Raw genomic sequence first — 19,132 nt, forward strand, 5'->3', positions numbered from 1 at the left:
TAGTCGGACGATGGCTGCAAGGTGAGTCATTGTAGGAGAGTAGGGTCTGCCTCTTATGTTGCCCCCACTTTCTTTCCGATGATAACACTGGTTTCTGGCTATAGTCTGGCTGGGACCCTGCTAATCCGGGCCCAAGCCTCTCTGTTCTCTCTAAACAACTTGGAGTGCATATTAGATGCACTAGTGATTGGATACTGTGGTACCTTATGAGCCCCTAGTATATGGTACCTTAGGTACCAAGGGCATAGGTACTTCACAGGCCTACCAGGGGCTGAAGCATGTATTATGCCACTCCTGGGAAGCAGACTAAATCTGACACCACAGGCCTACTACTGCAGCCTGGGTGAGGTAGTGTTAGCACTCCTCACTGAGATATAGGTACAGTATATCTCTACCTGCACACACATATTTATTTATTTATTTATTTACTCGCTTGTATTGCGCAAAACGAATCATCCCCAAGGGGATCTCTCGGCGCATGAGAGAGGAGCACTCAGTATTAAAAAGACGGGCAACTTAAAATAACCAAGTTTTAAGAAGCTTCCTAAAGCTACAGTAATTCATACAAGCACGAAGCTCGTCTGGCAGGGAGTTCCAATGTGTAGGGGCGAGATAGGAGAAAGCTCTGCCTCCCATCCTGACCTTCCTGATTCTCGAAACACAAAGCAGATTTTTGTTGCTTGATCTCAGCAATCGAGTGGGGTGGTACCAGTTGAGCTTCTTGGCCAGGTAGGAGGGACACAGCCCATGAAGAGACTTATGGACCAGGCATAATAATTTAAAAATGGATCTCTTTTTCATAGAAAGCCAGTGAAGTTGGTGCAGAAGAGGTGATGAGGGGGTCCGGGCCGGTTTATTGAGAATGAGGCGAGCCGCCGTGTTCTGGACCATCTGTAATTTGGTGGCCAGATCCTCTCTCAGCCCGACCAGCAATGAGTTCCCATAGTCCAGTCGACTGATCAAAAGTGACTGGACAAGGGTCTGTTTGGCCGTGAGCGGGATCCAGGGGAAAATCTTACTAAGCATTCGCATGGTTCCGAAGCAGGCCCCGGCCACAGATTTTACCTGCTCCTCCATAGCAAGATTGTTGTCGATTTTTATGCCCAAATTCTTCGCCCATGCTGTGGAGGAGGGGGCATCTCCCAGTTCAGATGGCCACCAATCCAGGGTCCATAACTCCTTTGCCTTCCCATATAGAATAATCTCAGTCTTTGAGGAATTAAGTTGAAGAAAATTCTTCCTCATCCACTCTGCTATGGTGATCATGCATTTACGAAATTTTAACCTGGTTACTGCAGGGCTCTCTTCGATGGGGACTATTATCTGGGTGTCATCTGCATACGATATGCATTCGAACCCAGACTCGCGTATGATGGCAGCCAGGGGGGCTACATATAGGTTAAACAAAGTAGGGCTCAAAACTGAGCCCTGCGGTACCCCCTTGTCAATAATAGTGGTCTGAGAGCGAAAAGGCCCAAGCTGAACACGTTGAGATCTTTCCACCAGGAAGTTTAGGAGCCATTTAAAGGCCCTGCCTCCGACACCAATCTCTCGCAGCCGGGCTAAAAGTATTTGGTGGGAGATAGTGTCGAAGGCGGCAGACAAATCCAATAAGACCAGTATCACCGGGACGTCCCTGTCCAGGGACATCCGGATGGTGTCTGTTACCTCCAACAATGCAGCCTCAGTGCTGTGCGAGTCACGAAAGCCCGACTGGGAGGCATCCAGTATGTTGTTCTGCTCTAGATATTGTTAGAGGTGCTGGTTTACCCAAGTCTCCAAGATTTTCGCACAGCAAGGCAGGAGCGAGATGGGTCAAAAATTCTGAAGGTTACTAGGGTCGGCGAGCGCCTTCTTCAGAAGGGGCTTTATGCGCGCCTCCTTCCATTTGCGCGGGAGAGTAGAGGATCTTAACGAGATATTACAGACCGATGCAAGAGACTCGGCAAGAGCTGAGGACAATACTGACATAACGGCGGGAGGCATTAGGTCTGACGGCGAGCCAGATTTGGCTTTGGCTATAAGAGAACATATTTCTTCCCTCGTTATATTGGGGATTAATTCTAAAGAAGGCTTGCTCGGAGACTCTGAGAGCAAGGGTGTGTCATATAGACCCTCTTCGGGATCAAAAGAACTATAGATCTTATCAATTTTATTTATGAAGTGACTACCTAAGTCGTCACAGAGTTCCTGGGTGGGCGGGGGGGAGAGGGTTGTTAGCTCTAGGATTTGTAAACTCCTTTACTATAGTAAAGAGCTCCTGAGAAGAATTCTTAGCATTCATAATGCGGGCACCCAGATGCATTCTTCTGGCGGAGTTACAGCTGTTCAAATACGCCCTGTGAGCGCCTCGGTAGAGCAATTCATCCTGTTTCAGCTTGGTTCATCTCTATCTTCTCTCCTTGGACCTACAAATAGCTTTCTCCTTTCTGAGGTCGTCTGAATACCAGGGAGCGGGAGCAGCCCTGGTCTGGATGTTTACCTTCTTGGAAGGAGCTATAAAATCTAAGGCTTTGGTTATAGCAACTTCAAAGCGGTCCAACGCCGAGTCGCCATCATGTTATGTTATGTTATTATAACTTATAGAGCGCACGATTACCATACGGTGTCCTGGCGCTAAGCATTGCTAACCTAAGATCATCCGCCTCATTAAAGATGGGAGAAATAAAGGCCCTGCTGAAGGAGTCCGAAGTCACCTTTTTCCAAGATCTACGGAGCTCTCTATGAGGGCGCGAGGGGCTAGGCGGTTTTGTGGGGGCCCAAGAGAAATTAAGAGCCGAATGATCGGTCCAACCCATGCTCCGTGTGGGTTCTACCACCACCTATAAACCTATCAGTCACCCCTAAGGCAGACCCTATCAATCCTGAGGGCAGGGTGCTTGGTTTCCATGTGAGGGGGTGCCTCTGCCTGAGCAGGGCCCCTCTGCAGCTCTCAAGAGTCCATTCTCTGGGGCTGTTTGTGAATGCGGTCAAACCATATACTTGTGGAAATATGGATTTTTCTGGTCAGTTATGTCCCCTATCTTGGACCCCAACGGTTCTATGTGCATGTCACAAGTACATGTATGTTCCCTCCAGTTCCAGTTATGAAGACGCAAATACATGTGCGTCCACCGCCAACATGCCCTCTGTCAGATCCGCCATGAATGGGCCGGATATTCCATTCCTAAATATGAAAGGCCACCGGTTTTATATGGCTCAGTTACTCCATGTTGCAGTCCAGGCAAGTAGGCCCTGATTCTGTCATCAAACTCTTCTTGCCTTCTGCCTCTGAAAACCCCAGTTCGAGCCTGCATCTGTGACCATGAACTTTGTCTCATTCTCTGCGCGGCTCACGAAGCCTGACATCAGCCTATTCTCTGCCAAGAACTGTATTTCGCCTTCGAGTTATCTGCTTCCCCCTCAGCCGATGCATTCCTGTCTAGTAGTTTAAGTAAACATTCTTCCAGCTACCGAGCAAAAGGCTCGACTTCTCTGTCCTCACGCAAGTAAGTCATAGCCCTGTTACCATGGAATATTTCTACCCCCTCGCATTTAGTGTAGACACTTAGACGCTTGTACACGCACGCACAGTCAGTATAGAATAGATTCTGTCCGAGAGTCCTTCTTTTATGGATAACATAGTTCTTTAAACATAGGATGTTAGATATGATTTGGGATTAGGTTGACTTGACCCCCCAGACTTTTTGTCTCCACATGTAGAGCTAAATGTCAAGTCCCCTTCACCCCCTAGTTGCACGTCAATCACACGTCATACTGCTGCGCGCGCATCTATGCCAAGTATTATCTTATAGATCCACCTATAGGTGACATCAGAACCAATTATGTTCCTTTTTACTCCTTGTTCCACCCATTTTTGGTTACGTAGACAAATCGTCATTTTCCTTATCAATTGTTACGCCTATTGCATTCGCTTCATTGTAATGTATGTACTATAAAGGTTACTTCTTGTCAATAAAGTGTGTACTTCACTTCCTGAACCTCCGTGGTGATGGAACTTGGAGCAACCGATTATAATCGATCACTGGAATAAAGCCCATTCCGAACCTCTAATACCACGGATTCTGCCTCTCATTTTACTGAGCTATTTAATTATGTTCCTGTATCAAATTCAGTCCAGGTAAAGGAAAATTATTTACCACATGAATGGCGCCCGAACAGGGACACTTTCTCATCTCACGCGCCGGCGGTGCGTTGCAGGCCCGGTCTCCTGCCACAGCTGGACGGACAATAACGCGTACCAGCAGGATTTCCTGTATCTCCCTCCGGTCAAGCGGGGGCGACTGAGACTGCGATCAACACCCAGACGAGGCGGTGAGAAGTGCGAAGTATCCCGACCAGAGCCTAGCTGAGAGAGCAAGATCCGAGGTATACAGAGACCCACCAGCTCGAAGTCAAGCCCAGTGTCCGACGAGTCGAGTCGAGTCCAGTCCGGTTCAAGTTCAAGTTACCGAGGCCTTCCGTTTCCGAAGCTACCCGGTGAGTACCATTGCTGGGGAGGCATTTCTGACGTGCACATAGGTTGTGCCGGTCAAGACGGGTTTGGGTACACAAATCCGGTCTGCACTGTTTTAGCAGTGTATCTGTACTGTTTAGCAGTATATCAAGTATTCCGAAGAATCTAGTTATTGTCAAGAATTAAGCTTGGTGATTAGTTATGCAGACGATCATCACTGTTGTTTCAGTTAAAGGTTTAATGTTTAATGTTTAATGTGTTAAACGTCTTGCATATTGTGGTATGAATGGTTGTTCATTATTGTGCTTTTGTATTAAGTGTGTTCAAGATTAAGTATCGGATCAGTTCTCAATATGCCGCTCTTTTCAAAATTAAGACAGATCACTACTAGAAAAGGGGTTCTCGAAGAAGCCGTCCCTATTCCTCCTAGGGACACTCCAGGGCATTTCATGTATCACAAACATGGCTTAGACGCTATATTATTTCTTGATTTATGGGTAGACTACACCAAGGGATTACCAGAAAGTCAGAGGTGGCCCGCAGCGGGAACCTGGGATGCAGAGTGCATCATGAAAGTCGAGGAAGAGTTATGGAAAAGGAAAGTCAGACAGTCACAGAAAGACGCCGTTGAGTTATGGCGTAAAGAATCTCACAGACGCACAGAAAAAGCACGTAGACAGGAAGAAAGGAATAAAGAAAGTTCAAATAAAGTTCAAGAAAATCTATTAATTGAGGAAGGTATCCGAGTGAAATCAGAACAAGTAGACAGACAAAGAAATGCCCTTATGAATGGTATGTATCCCCTTCTGGCCGAAGGATTACCTAAGGCTACTCCAGAGATACCGAAAGACTTGCCACCCCCATTGTTCCCAATAAAGGTGCATCCTAAGGGGCATCCTAGAACCGCAGAAGATGTTTTTCTTTCCTCATATTTAGATGACGCAGCTCCCGAATATGCAAATTCCGCCCCGCATAGATCGCATACCGGGGAGGTCCAACGCCAAGATCCAGCACACATATCCCTACAGCAACAAATCGAGTCACAAGTTCTGGCAAGCACATCTGTTTCTGCATTCGCTCCTACAGCTACTTCTATAGCTGTGTCCACACCTGTAGTTGCTGTGTCACGTTCGACGAATCCTTTCACACCCGACACCCCAGATGGGGCCACGGGAGGTGCTACCAATATCTTCTCTACGCCACCCAGAATAAATAAACTTACTTTTCAAGAGTCAGCACATTCACGTACACCCAAACTCATAAGTGCCCGTACGCTGAAGGAACTTCTTATAGATTGTAGATATGACCCTGTGCCCGGCAAAGAGGACGAAATGACCCTGGCATCATTGCGTATCAGACGAGCCGCAGTGTATTTAGGAAAGTTACCGGGAATGACTGCGCATCTAGATAATATATATCATTTTGTCCAAACAGGGCGAGATCCAGAATGTATTAACAGAGCTATGGAATACCAGAAAGTAGAGATACAGGGGGAACTGTTACGTTTCCTCATAAACTGTGTGATCAGAAATCAAGACCGACCGGGGGTAGACCCGGAAGCAATGCGAGTTCTTACAAGATGGAGCCAGAATATATCAGAAGGGAGACATGATAAACAAAATTGTATGATAGCCATGTGCCGAAAGATCCGTAAAGAAATAGAACGCCTACACGAAGAAAGATTAGAGGTAGACGAGTTCGAACAAAGCGAGGAAGAAGGGTCAGGACTGCCCACAGGACAGTCAGACACCATAGCCTATGTAGGTAGAGGAAGATCTTGTAATAATAATAGACGTCTTACTGACTCGATACGTCCGATATGTCCAGATAATAACAGGAATTTCCAAATACCTATAATTAATATAAGGTCTAACGAGCATTCGTTCCAAACCGCCGACAAACTACTCCGAGAACGAAGGGGTTATCATTTTCTCGATTCTATGGATGAACAAGATTTAGCCAGGGCAGCTGTCCATTGGGTGGACAGTCCCGGAAAATATAGTGATGATACAGTAGTACGCACATTTTTGAATCTTACCCCAGATGAACAGAGGTTAGCGGGGATTTATATGATTCAACAACTCATTATACTATATCGAAGTCAGCATTCGGACCCTGGTCCCTTACCTGACATACTGACTGAATTGCTTATGAATAAATGGAGAGGTGCAGGTACTAAATTAATTAAAGAAATTCTAGAATCAAGAGAGCAGTATATCCATTTTGTATGCACAGAGCATGTCTCATTGCCCGTCAAGGAAAGAACCACGTATCACATGGATAGACAGAATCCCTTACGAGAAGTGCACCCAATAAAAGGCGAGGACAACGAGTTCAAGCGCGTATTTGTATATACGCCCATATCGAAAATAGAATTGTTACAAATGAAGAAAGTGGTACCCAGTCATGACAAAGATCCAGCGGGTTTTCACCGAGAAATTAAAGACATGTTACTCATGGGAGAGTATACCTATCCCGACATTATGACAATATTAAAGGTATTGATGCCTGCTGGCATTTATGAGAAACTCAAGGAAAAAGAGTGGGAGGTAGGAGACCAAAAGATAGAATGGTCAGTGTTAGAAGCAGAAGAAAAGGCCCGAACTGCAGGAGCAGGACTTGGGGATAAAACTAAGGCATTACCAGGTTTATTAGTACAGGTACTGCCACGTTTGTTAACTACGAAAAAGGAAGATTGGGGTACAATTTCAGCCTGTAAACAGAAGCAAGATGAAGACACTAGTGATTACTATGCCCGATTTGAGAAATGTTTTGGTATAAATAGTGGCATAAAAGCAAGTAGCGAATCATACCCACATCTGTTTGTAACAAAATTAGTAGAAAATGCCCTGCCACCAGTAAAGAATAGAGTATTAAAATTCGAGAGTACCTGGCAAGGTAACACTCCATCACAAATGTTACAAATGTTACAGTACCACCACAATAGAATTAGAGAGGAACAAGAAAATGAACACAGACGCATGAAAGACACGAAAATGAAAATGCTAGTTTCCCAGACGGTTCCAGCTGAAGGACATAAAAAGGGTATGACACATTCCGATTCAGCAGGACCCGTAAAAGGGACATGCAATTATTGTAAAAAGCCAGGTCATTATGTACACGATTGTCCAGTTCTAAAACATAATATCGCCATAGGTAAAACACAAGAAAGACCACGGCCATTTAGACAAGAGCAGAACGAACAAGGAGCTCCGCAGCATGCCCAGGCCATGCCAGCCGCACAACAGCCAGTACAGTTTGTGCCAGCTGCACCACCGTTGCCTGTTGCTGCCACACAGACAACAACACGACAAATGTATCAGACCGCAAAGTATGAATATCCTGAGTATCAGCGTTACGCATGAACAAGCCTAGAGAGGGAAGTTGATTTACCCCTTATCGAGATTCCTGTAGATCAAGAAGGACCTTATGTACATAGTGAATTATTAGGCCAAGATAGGAAGTTTTTACTCGATACAGGGGCAAGTCGAACAACTATAAAACGTAGTGAAGTTCCAGGGGCACCCCTCTCAGGCTCACAGAATATTTCCCTTGGTTTTTCAGGAAAACCTATTGTTAATGAAGTATCACAGCCACTTCCACTTACGATAGGGCCTCTGACCCGAACTACAGATTTATTGCTTACTAAATCATGTCCAGAAAACTTGCTAGGAATAAAAACGTTGAAAGCTCTAGGAGCCATAATATGTTGTTCTCCGGAAGGAGTAAGGTTGTTTTTACGTGATTTTAAAGGTCACTATGTGTCTAGAGACATGGATCCCCGACTGCAGACTTTACCTACACGTCTATGGGCACAAGGCCCTACTGATGTTGGTTGCATGAATGTTACACCATATCGAGTCACATTAAAGGCAGGAGTGGTGCTACCACGAATGCGACAATACAAGTTACCACCAGACGCTGTAGTGGCTTTACTGCAAATCATTGACGAGCTCATTGCCCAAGGAGTAGTTGTGGAAACAGACTCCAATGTATGTAATTCACCGATAATTCCGATTCTTAAACGAACAGATCCTAAGGCCCCGCCAGTATATCGATTGGTTATTGATCTGCGCGAATTAAACAAATGCATTGTGCCACAATTCCCTGTGGTTCCAGATATCTCGTCATTACTGACAGCCATTGATTCCGAAGCAACATTCTTTACTGTAATTGATCTCAAGAATGCCTTTTTCAGCGTCCCAATAGATCCGGAAAGCCAATATTTGTTCGGATTTAGTTTAAATGGACGTACCTTTAAATTCTCACGCGCACCTCAAGGATTTACAGAAAGCCCCAGCATCTATAGCCAAGCACTGAAACGAGAACTCGATAGTATCCACATGCCAGTTAACACTGCTCTGCTTCAATACGTCGATGATCTGCTGATCACCGCCCGAAGCGAACCTGAATGTGAAAAAGCATCACTGACAGTTTTACAATTTCTAGCCGAGAAGGGGCACAAGGTGTCCCCTTCTAAGCTGCAATTCTGTGTCCAGCGAGTTGTTTATCTTGGACACTCGCTGTCCAAGGAGGGAAGGCAGCTTACACCCGACCGCATTCAGTTAATAGCTAACATGCCAATACCCAAGACACAAAAGGAGGTGCGGGCTTTCATAGGCCTCACTTCATATTGTAGGCAGTGGATCCCTCAGTATGCATTTCTAGCAAAACCACTCATTCAGTTGACAACACAGGAGGCAGCCACATCGACTGTCCTCCCTTGGACTCAGGAACATACACAAGCTTTTGAAAGCCTAAAGAAAGCTTTATGTCAAGCACCTGTTTTAGCAACACCATGTTACAGAAAACAGTTTACACTTTTTTGTTACAGAACGCGAAGGTACTGCCTTGTCAGTACTCACACAGGAACAAGCAGGAGCACACAAACCATGTGCTTATTTTTCTAGTACATTAGATCCAGTAGCTCAGGCTTTGCCTGCATGCCTGAAATCAGTAGCAGCGACAGCTTTAGCAATTAGACAAAGCGATGCCATAGTGTTAGGACATCCATTGACAGTTCAAGTACCACACACAGTAGAGGTCCTTGTAAATAGAACGCAAACACAACACTTGACTATAGCGCGACTTACAGGGTATGAACTTACATTGTTTCAGCCACATATAGAAATCAGACGCTGTAACACATTGAATCCTGCCACACTTTTGCCAGTAACCGGAATAGACCCACTAGCTCATGACTGTATTGAAGTTATTACTATAACGACAAAACCCAGACAAGACTTAACCGATGTCCCATTGTTAGATCCAGACCTGACGTTGTATGTAGATGGTTCATGTATGAGAACAAGTACAGGAGAGTTAGTGGCTGCTTACGCAGTCACCACAGATACTGAAGTCATTGAAACTAATCGTATAAATACTTTGTCAGCTCAAGCCGCAGAGCTCATCGCTCTGACACAAGCCTGTATTCAAGCCACGAATAAAAAAGTCAACATATACACTGATTCACGTTATGCATTCGGAGTTGTACATGACTTCGGCGTGCTGTGGCGAGAGAGAGGTTATTTAACTTCCCACGGTGCCCACATTCAGCACGGACCCCTCATTCATGCCTTATTAGATGCAATACATCTACCCACTGCAATATCAATTATGAAATGTAAGGCTCATACGAAAGTTACTGATATCATTTCCCAAGGCAATGATCTAGCCGACAGAACAGCTAAACAGACTGCTCAAACTCAAACCCCCGACATGACAAAGACAATAGTCCCGACACCGACACATTGTATGACAGTTAAAGATCCTACCCTTGACGTAATTGACATACAGACACATGCTACACCAGACGAAATAAAGAAATGGACTGAATTAGGAGGGATCCAAACGGACCAAGGATGGATGATGAAGGAAAAGTCTGTGTGGTTCCTCCCTGATTCAATGGTCCAAGTTATAATTAACACTACACATAGTCCAGCGCATCTAGGAGAAAAAGCTATGCTAGACAGCATTCAACACATTTGGTTCAATAAACATTTACGAGCAGCAGCCAAACAAAAGGTCCGTACCTGTATGATCTGTTGCCAGTTCAACCCAGGAAAAAGCGTTCCCGTAGAACAGGGTGGATTTCAGCCTCCTGATCACCCTTTTGAAGTCCTCCAGATGGATTATATCCAGATGGAACGATGTCGAGGATTCAAATATGTTCTCGTAGTCGTCTGCGCTCTGTCCCGTTGGACGGAGGCATACCCGGTTTCAGATTACACTGCCCCGACTACTGCCAAACAGTTGGTTCGAGAATTCTTCCCACGATACGGTTTACCACGTGTTGTCTACTCAGATAACGGCCAGCCGTTCTCATCCGAATTAATGAAACATGTTTCACTTCTGCTAGGGTATCAGTGGAAATTCCACTGTGTCCGACACCCCGAGGCAGCAGGTCTCGTAGAAAGACATAACCAGATACTGAAAATCAGATTGTCCAAAATATGCAGAGAGAAAGGGGTCGACTGGATAGTAGCATTACCAGTTGCACTCTTTTACATGAGAATGGTAGCACACTCTCGAACAGGGCTATCCCCGTATGAGGTGATCTTCGGTAGACCACCAAATATGTGGGGGACGCCTATTCCACGCAAAATAACTGATGTTGACGGCAATATGCTGACAGATTACTTGGCTTCCTTGATGTCTGCACTACAATCTTGTCGTTCACAGGTTGCTGCAGCATTTCCCGACAACACTGAGGTGAAACCCCATGACGTAGTTCCGGGTGATATCGTATTTGTGAGAAATTTCGACCGAAAGACTCAGCTGGAGCCCAGGTGGAAGACACCCAAGTTGGTTCTGCTGACCACAAGAACAGCCGTGAAGATCGAGGGCCGCAAGGGCTGGATTCATTCAAGTCATATCAAGAAATTTCATGGACAATCCTCGGATATAGACATTGTGCCCTGCACTCCCTCACAGACTGATTCAAAACTTCCTGTGGTTGAAAAAACTGAAAACGAACTTTATAAAGTTAAATTGAGGCCTAGAACGTCAAACGATTTGATTGTTTAAGTCCTCTCCTAGGTGAAGCGGTTGAATCTGTCTCTGACATGTATCCTCTAGACCTGAATTATGGACAGTCGCGAAAAATGATGAAACGACAGGCGTATTGTAAATCACTGCGTAGCCATTGCATAGTGACATTAATAATCTTGTTTTTCTTGAGTCTTTTAATAATTACTGCAAATATATTGTTGCACATATATTACCCTATTTCAAGACATATTTACAATGTTACCGCAGAACATTCTTTTAGTGACTTACCTCCGCATGAATTATCTTATAGACTTGCGCTGCGCAATAACACTTTCATTAGTATGTTACATCATTCCCATCAGACTAGTAATGCCACCAATTGTTGGGTGTGTGGTCGGCTCCCTCCCTATCAGAATTATGAAGGAGTCCTGCCATTCTTTCCACACCCATTTACACATAATGGCTCCTGTGGAGCATGGTTTAGTTTAATCAATTCCATAGACTCAGACACAGCAGTTTACCAGGATCAGTGGGTATGGGGAAACCTGAACCTAGTTTTACTCAAGGTCTGCTACCCTGACAAGGAGGGTCGCCCCAAGAGAACAGGAACTGATCTAGAAAATGAAGTATATGGATTAGGTAATTTTACACCTAATCTCATGATTCTAAATGTCGTATCCGAAGTTGAACTAGTCTTACCCACCATGTCAGTATTCCCAGCAAAAGGGGAATTATGTGTAAGAAAGGTTGGTTCCATACATATGGGCCATAGTAAATGCACTACTATAGTAGAATTCAGTGATCAAGGCAAATCTTCATTTAGAGCTTATCACCACTCCTACTTTATATGTGGTCAGACTGCATATATGCGTCTACCTCTAGATTGGGATGGTACCTGCTACATTGCATTCCTTTTGCCACCTGTTTTTCTAGCTCCTCCTGATTATTACAGAAATATTCATCTAGTACACAACAGAGAGCGGAGAGATCTCCCAATTGTAGATTACACTGAAACAGCATGGGAAAAATACACAGATTTCAATAAAGGCATCTTTCCCTATATAGGTACTGTTACTAATAGTAAACTGATACGTAGATTAACTAGAACCCTTGAAGCAGTAGTGAATGAAACTATTTCCGCCCTAGGCAATTTAACAGAAGAGCAGTCTGCTATGCGGATTGTTGTGCTTCAAAATCGTCTTGTCCTTGACGTCATCCTGGCTGATAGGGGCGGAACTTGTAGGGTCATCGGATCAAGCTGCTGCGTATTCATACCAGAAAATTCGCCATCTGTATATAAAGCCATCACTCGCCTTCATAAGATTGTAAACCAGATACACCAGAACCCAGGCACTTGGACTTGGTCCAGTTGGTTTTGGAGTGTGATATCAGCCTGGGGATGGAGAGTTTTATCCTTCCTAGGTATTGGCCTTCTCATACTATTCAGTTGCTGTCTATGTCTACAATGTGGACCAGCGATCTGTGGTCTGTGTGCCACATCGTGTATTCCACCACCAAGATTTCGTTCGTCCCGGAAGAAGAAAGAAGAACAAATGATGTTATATTAACAGATCAATGGATTGATGAAGATTGATATCTCTTAACGGGCAAGTAGGGGACAAGGAGGGAATGTGGAAATATGGATTTTTCTGGTCAGTTATGTCCCCTATCTTGGACCCCAACGGTTCTATGTGCATGTCACAAGTACATGTATGTTCCCTCCAGTTCCAGTTATGAAGACGCAAATACATGTGCGTCCACCGCCAACATGCCCTCTGTCAGATCCGCCATGAATGGGCCGGATATTCCATTCCTAAATATGAAAGGCCACCGGTTTTATATGGCTCAGTTACTCCATGTTGCAGTCCAGGCAAGTAGGCCCTGATTCTGTCATCAAACTCTTCTTGCCTTCTGCCTCTGAAAACCCCAGTTCGAGCCTGCATCTGTGACCATGAACTTTGTCTCATTCTCTGCGCGGCTCACGAAGCCTGACATCAGCCTATTCTCTGCCAAGAACTGTATTTCGCCTTCGAGTTATCTGCTTCCCCCTCAGCCGATGCATTCCTGTCTAGTAGTTTAAGTAAACATTCTTCCAGCTACCGAGCAAAAGGCTCGACTTCTCTGTCCTCACGCAAGTAAGTCATAGCCCTGTTACCATGGAATATTTCTACCCCCTCGCATTTAGTGTAGACACTTAGACGCTTGTACACGCACGCACAGTCAGTATAGAATAGATTCTGTCCGAGAGTCCTTCTTTTATGGATAACATAGTTCTTTAAACATAGGATGTTAGATATGATTTGGGATTAGGTTGACTTAACCCCCCAGACTTTTTGTCTCCACATGTAGAGCTAAATGTCAAGTCCCCTTCACCCCCTAGTTGCACGTCAATCACACGTCATACTGCTGCGCGCGCATCTATGCCAAGTATTATCTTATAGATCCACCTATAGGTGACATCAGAACCAATTATGTTCCTTTTTACTCCTTGTTCCACCCATTTTTGGTTACGTAGACAAATCGTCATTTTCCTTATCAATTGTTACGCCTATTGCATTCGCTTCATTGTAATGTATGTACTATAAAGGTTACTTCTTGTCAATAAAGTGTGTACTTCACTTCCTGAACCTCCGTGGTGATGGAACTTGGAGCAACCGATTATAATCGATCACTGGAATAAAGCCCATTCCGAACCTCTAATACCACGGATTCTGCCTCTCATTTTACTGAGCTATTTAATTATGTTCCTGTATCAAATTCAGTCCAGGTAAAGGAAAATTATTTACCACATACTCTTAAGTGCATTATAACCTCGCGGTAAATGCTAACTCTGGGATGGCTGCATCAAAACATGTCGTGTTTGGTGCTAAACGCTTTGGAATCATACCCCCACACCAGTAACTGATGTGGGAGTATGAACCCACCCTTCTAGAGGGATAGGCATGTACCTACTGTGGAAACACGGTAGAATCCTGAAGAGCCCTGGCATCCCAAAATGGATGCCACCTGTCACAGACACTGGGCTACCCTCCTGCTGCTGACTGAAACTCACAGTGGAGGAGGCCCAACAATAGGCATCCTGTCACAGGGAGGTGTAACCACCTCCCAGACAGGGTTTGGTGTATTAGCGCTGGGTGGGTGCACTCCTAGAGTGCTTTGAAGTCCTGCACTGGGGGAGCAGTAGGCTCCTCTGTGCATATGCCAGTTCAAACCGGCTCAGGGGCTACCTGCCCCTGCTCTGGCGCGAAACTAGACAAAGGGCAGTGAGTGTAGCCACCCACTCCCCTAACCCTCCCTTCCTTGTAGTATAAGTTAGGGAACCCTTGCCATTGCAAACTAGATATCCCTGGATGACGCTATGAAGAAGAATCCTGGATCTTCGACGTTCCTCTACCACTACCTCTGGAAGACTGAAGAATCTCCCTTGGAATCAAGCAGTGACTCCCCTGCTTGGCAGGCACCAAAACTTTGCATCAACGGTCGCAAACTTTCCCGCTCCCGCCGGTGTCCGAAGTCCCTGCAGCCCCGGAAGTGGATTTCCTGACTTCTCCAAGGCCATCGTGAGTCCCCAGCGACGCTGAGGCAAGTGGACCCCACGAGTGACGAGGAACCGCAATACCTGGGTACCGGGCACTATTTTTGAGTGCAACCCCTTCATGATGTTCGACAAACTTGTGCATTGGACCACGTGTGGTCCAAGCCTCCAGCAGGATTTCCTCCGATGATCAGAGGCCTACCTCGTCCCGAGAGACCGTGGGCTCCTGGTGAGTGAATCCTCCCGAGGCGTCTTCGCGATCCCTTGCCGGTTGGCTTGTGGGTCCCCAGAAGACTTTTCTACAGTTTCAAAGGGCTCCCTTGGTTGCTCCAGGCCTGCCCTGACTTACCCTCGCTGGGTGAGTCCCTCAGACCTTGTTGGTCTGCACCGCTGACTTTTTATCCTTTCCACAAGACTTGCTGTTACCAAGGCTTGTTGGCTCCAATCTGGTCACCGACACCGCAGTAAGCTGCAGACTTCGTGGGACATGCTGAATCCAGCTCCTGGTTGTCGTCGACGCCTCCTGGACCTCGTGGCTAAAGAGTCAAGACACCCGTGATCACCTGAAATCACCCAACGACTGTGGACATCCATCTTCCTTGCCCCGGGTCACTGCCAAGTGACTTTGAACACTGTCTCCTCTGCTTTCAGTTCTTCCTTCTTCTGAATCCAGCCTTGGATTCCACCGGACACTTCTCCTGTCTTCACAAGCAGCAAGTCTTCTTTGGCTCCCATTGAAAACAACGCCGCGACCCGACACCAAAAGACACCTATGCACCCGGCTTCCCTGGGTGAGGTAACTCCAGCACTACGGTGCTCCTGTGTGTGTTGGCTCTAGAACTACTTACCCTGTAAGTGACTTGCTTGTAGACTCTCCCGAAGTATCCTAAAACTCTAAAATTCCAAGGGCGACTTGCTCCATTGAAGTCAATTGGGATCCTTCTCAAGTCGTTATTCCTATGTCTCTTTTTTGGTATATGGTCTGGTACGCCCCTAGGGCCACAGCCATATTTGTGCTTAACTTGTTGTGAAATGTTGATTTGTGCATATGTTCCTGACTTCTAATCTCATAAAGAGATTAGCAGAGAGTTGTTAGTAATAAATACATATATATTTTATATATATACCTGTGTGGTGTCCTTTCATTTAATGATTCAAGAGATTATAAGGTAAAACAAGCTGCTTTACATTCCTCTAAAGACTTAGCCTGAAGGCTGCTCTCCACATCTATCACTAGGATAGCTTTCTTTAAAAGGTTTTCTTAAACCTATCTACCGTAAGAGTCGAAATGTACTGGTGCAAGGTGGCCATTTTAACTAGTGACCAGCATATACCAGGCCAACTTCTCACAGCCATGTAGATGTTGAAGAGGGTGGGGCTCAGAGGTGAACCCTGTGGGAGTCCGCAGGTGATTTTTGTGGGGTCGAAGAGGAAGGGTTGGAGTCTGATCCTTTGGCTTCTTCCAGTGAGGAATGATCGGATCCAGTCCTGGGCTGTTCCTTGTATGCCTGCGTCATGTAGTCTGGCGACTAGTGTGCGGTGGGAGATGGTGGCGAAGGCTGCTGATAGGTCGGGTAGGATGAGGGCTTCGGACTGGCCTTGGTCCCGGAAGGGGACGGCTGTCATCTGTGGCGGCGAGTAGGGCGGTCTCTGTGCTGTGGTTGCTTCAGAATCCGGATTGGGACAGGTCGAGGATGGCGTTCTCTTCAATGAATCGTGTCAGTTTCCTGTTGACAGTTTTTTCTGCAAGTATGGCTGCGAAGGGGAGGAGCGAGATGGGCCGATAGTTCTTGAGGTCGGTGGGGTCAGCTGTGAGCTTCTTGAGCAGATGCCTGACAATCCAAAGTATGGGTTTTATATAAAGCTTTATTCAAGAAGTCTCACTTCGAGATGCTGCCGGTACAAAGGGCCTAGGGAGTGTAACATTCAGACAGCTTTTCAAACAACACAGAATACAAGTGACAAAACATTTATTAAACATATAAACAATACAGCAAAAGTGCATAAACAATGACATTAAGCCCGAATTGGATTGATTTCAATAGTCCAACAACAGCGGCAGGTCATCAGTCGTTTCAGCCAGAGAATACAAGAAAGGTAATTGCAGGATATCTGACTACCACGTGAATCAAGAGGGTTTCAGAGGAAATGGCATCAGGATCACATGTCGATCAAACCTTACCATTTCTGTTGTCTGGAGCGATACCCCAGCCACGCACAAGTGACCCAGTCTGTGTTCTTCAAGATCATCAAAACACTCAAAATTCAGTGGATTATAGGAAATGAATTTCTAAATTTCTGGATTTCCACATCAGTTCTTCCATTCCTAGCAGAAGGCTGTTGTAACCTTGGCTTCGCCATTTATTTGTTTGTATGCCAACAGGAGCTTTGCAAATGTTGATAGTGATGTGAGCGAGACCTTGTATGGCTAATGGAGAAGCCTTTAATACCTTGCCAAGTCGTAGTCCCTGCATTTGAGTTCACTCAGAAAACATAGATGCGGATGGCAACCTCACACTACCTTTTGTTTATTAAACCAAAAAATAAAAACATTCATAAAACGCCGAATAACAGTATGAACACAAAACTAACAAGAACAAACAAAGTGTAACATAATAGTGACACTTCCGAGATAAACAAATAGACTTAAAGTATAGAACTATTCTGTATATCTTTTGGGCAGTCTAATAGTTCTACCACTCTTTCTCAACACTAAACTCTCAGAATCGCTAACCACTTTTTCATGCTTGTTGTCTGATTTATTTTGAATACCATCTCTAAATTCCTTTTTGTAATTTCTCTCAAAGTCATCATTTTGATTAGCATAATTTCTTTCCACCTTGTCGATTCTAGACAAGTTCCACCATTGCCCATTTGACACAAGCACAGCATCACCTCTCAACTAAATGACCCAAACAGGAACCCGTATTTAAAAAAATCTTTTTCTTTGCAACACAAGATCTTTGATATGAACAATGTCTCTGACCCTGATCTTAGACTTCTTGAAGACACTGTCCTTGAAAATCCTTTCTCTCTGACAACGCAACATACTGCTTTTGTCACTCAAAATCTTAGCTTTTTCCACTCGAAATATCACAACTCTGACCCATCATATCCACCTTCCAAAAAGGACACAATGAGGATACAACCTTTCTCCCTCTCATAAGTTACTAGTTAAGGATACCTCCCCCTTGACCGAATGAGGTGTAGAACGGTAAGCCCAAATCAATTCTCTTAACGCGGTCTAACAATCCATATTCGATCTGATTGCACTTTATATATACTCCAACGACACTCAGTTAAATCTTTCCACCTTTCCGTTAGCCTGAGGATGGTTAAGAGGAGTACGTAGATGTTTCATACCACACCTATCCAGGAAATCTTTAAGGGTCAAGGATGTGAACTGAACTCCATTGTCTGTGAGCAGTTCCTCTGGTGTTCCTTCTCTAGAAAACACATCACCGAAAAACGTAATCAGTAACTCGGTTTTAGGCACTGCCACTCCTCGCACCTCCACCCGCCTTGGAAGATGATCAACCCCGACTGAAATACCTCATTCTAGAAGGCAGGATATGAAACGGTCCCAAGAAATTTACAGCTATTCTCTGCCACACTTTGCTAGGATTGTTTTACAGGGAATGGGAGCAGGTACAGTGGTAGACAAATGCTTGTCACTATAGCAGTATTGTGTGCAGTTCTCACCAGCCGATCTAATTCAGCATCACAAGAAATGAAGGAAGAAATACACACCTTAGAGGTTAAACTTAAGACTTTACAGACACCAGCAGAATTGAAAAAACGATTAGATGAGCTAAACAAGACCATGACAGAATTTGAGATGACACTGAAAGAGACCAAATATCAAAAGTTAAAGACAGATGGAAAAAACTTCAGCCACGAGAAGGCCTACCCTTATATCAGGGATGACTATCACCTGTCGGGGAGGAATCCGGGATACAACACGGACACAGATGGGTGGGACACTAGCTCAAATGGCTCTAACAGTAGTTCTGGGCAAAGAAACAACTCAAGAGGCCGCCACAACTTCTAAGGAAGGATGAGAAACAGAGGAGGCCAAGGAGGCTACGGATGGCCCCCTTACCAACCACCACCTTTCCCAGCTCCACCGTTCTTCTACAGCCCTCCACAAT

The 19,132-nt window shown here is 45.2% G+C and overlaps 1 protein-coding gene and 1 pseudogene across 2 annotated transcripts in view; one reads left to right on the plus strand and one right to left on the minus strand.

Annotated features, from left to right (window-relative positions):
* LOC146832786 (kinesin-like protein KIF17) overlaps positions 1-19,132 on the plus strand; it is a 930,557-nt gene that overhangs the window by 134,148 nt on the left and 777,277 nt on the right. The gene's annotated exons all lie outside the window — the stretch shown is intronic.
* Positions 17,020-18,538, minus strand: LOC146832787 (securin-like; annotated as a pseudogene).

The sequence above is a fragment of the Triturus cristatus genome, chromosome 5_1 (assembly GCF_964204655.1).
Source record: "Triturus cristatus chromosome 5_1, aTriCri1.1, whole genome shotgun sequence".
Classification (NCBI taxonomy): Eukaryota; Metazoa; Chordata; class Amphibia; order Caudata; family Salamandridae; genus Triturus; species Triturus cristatus.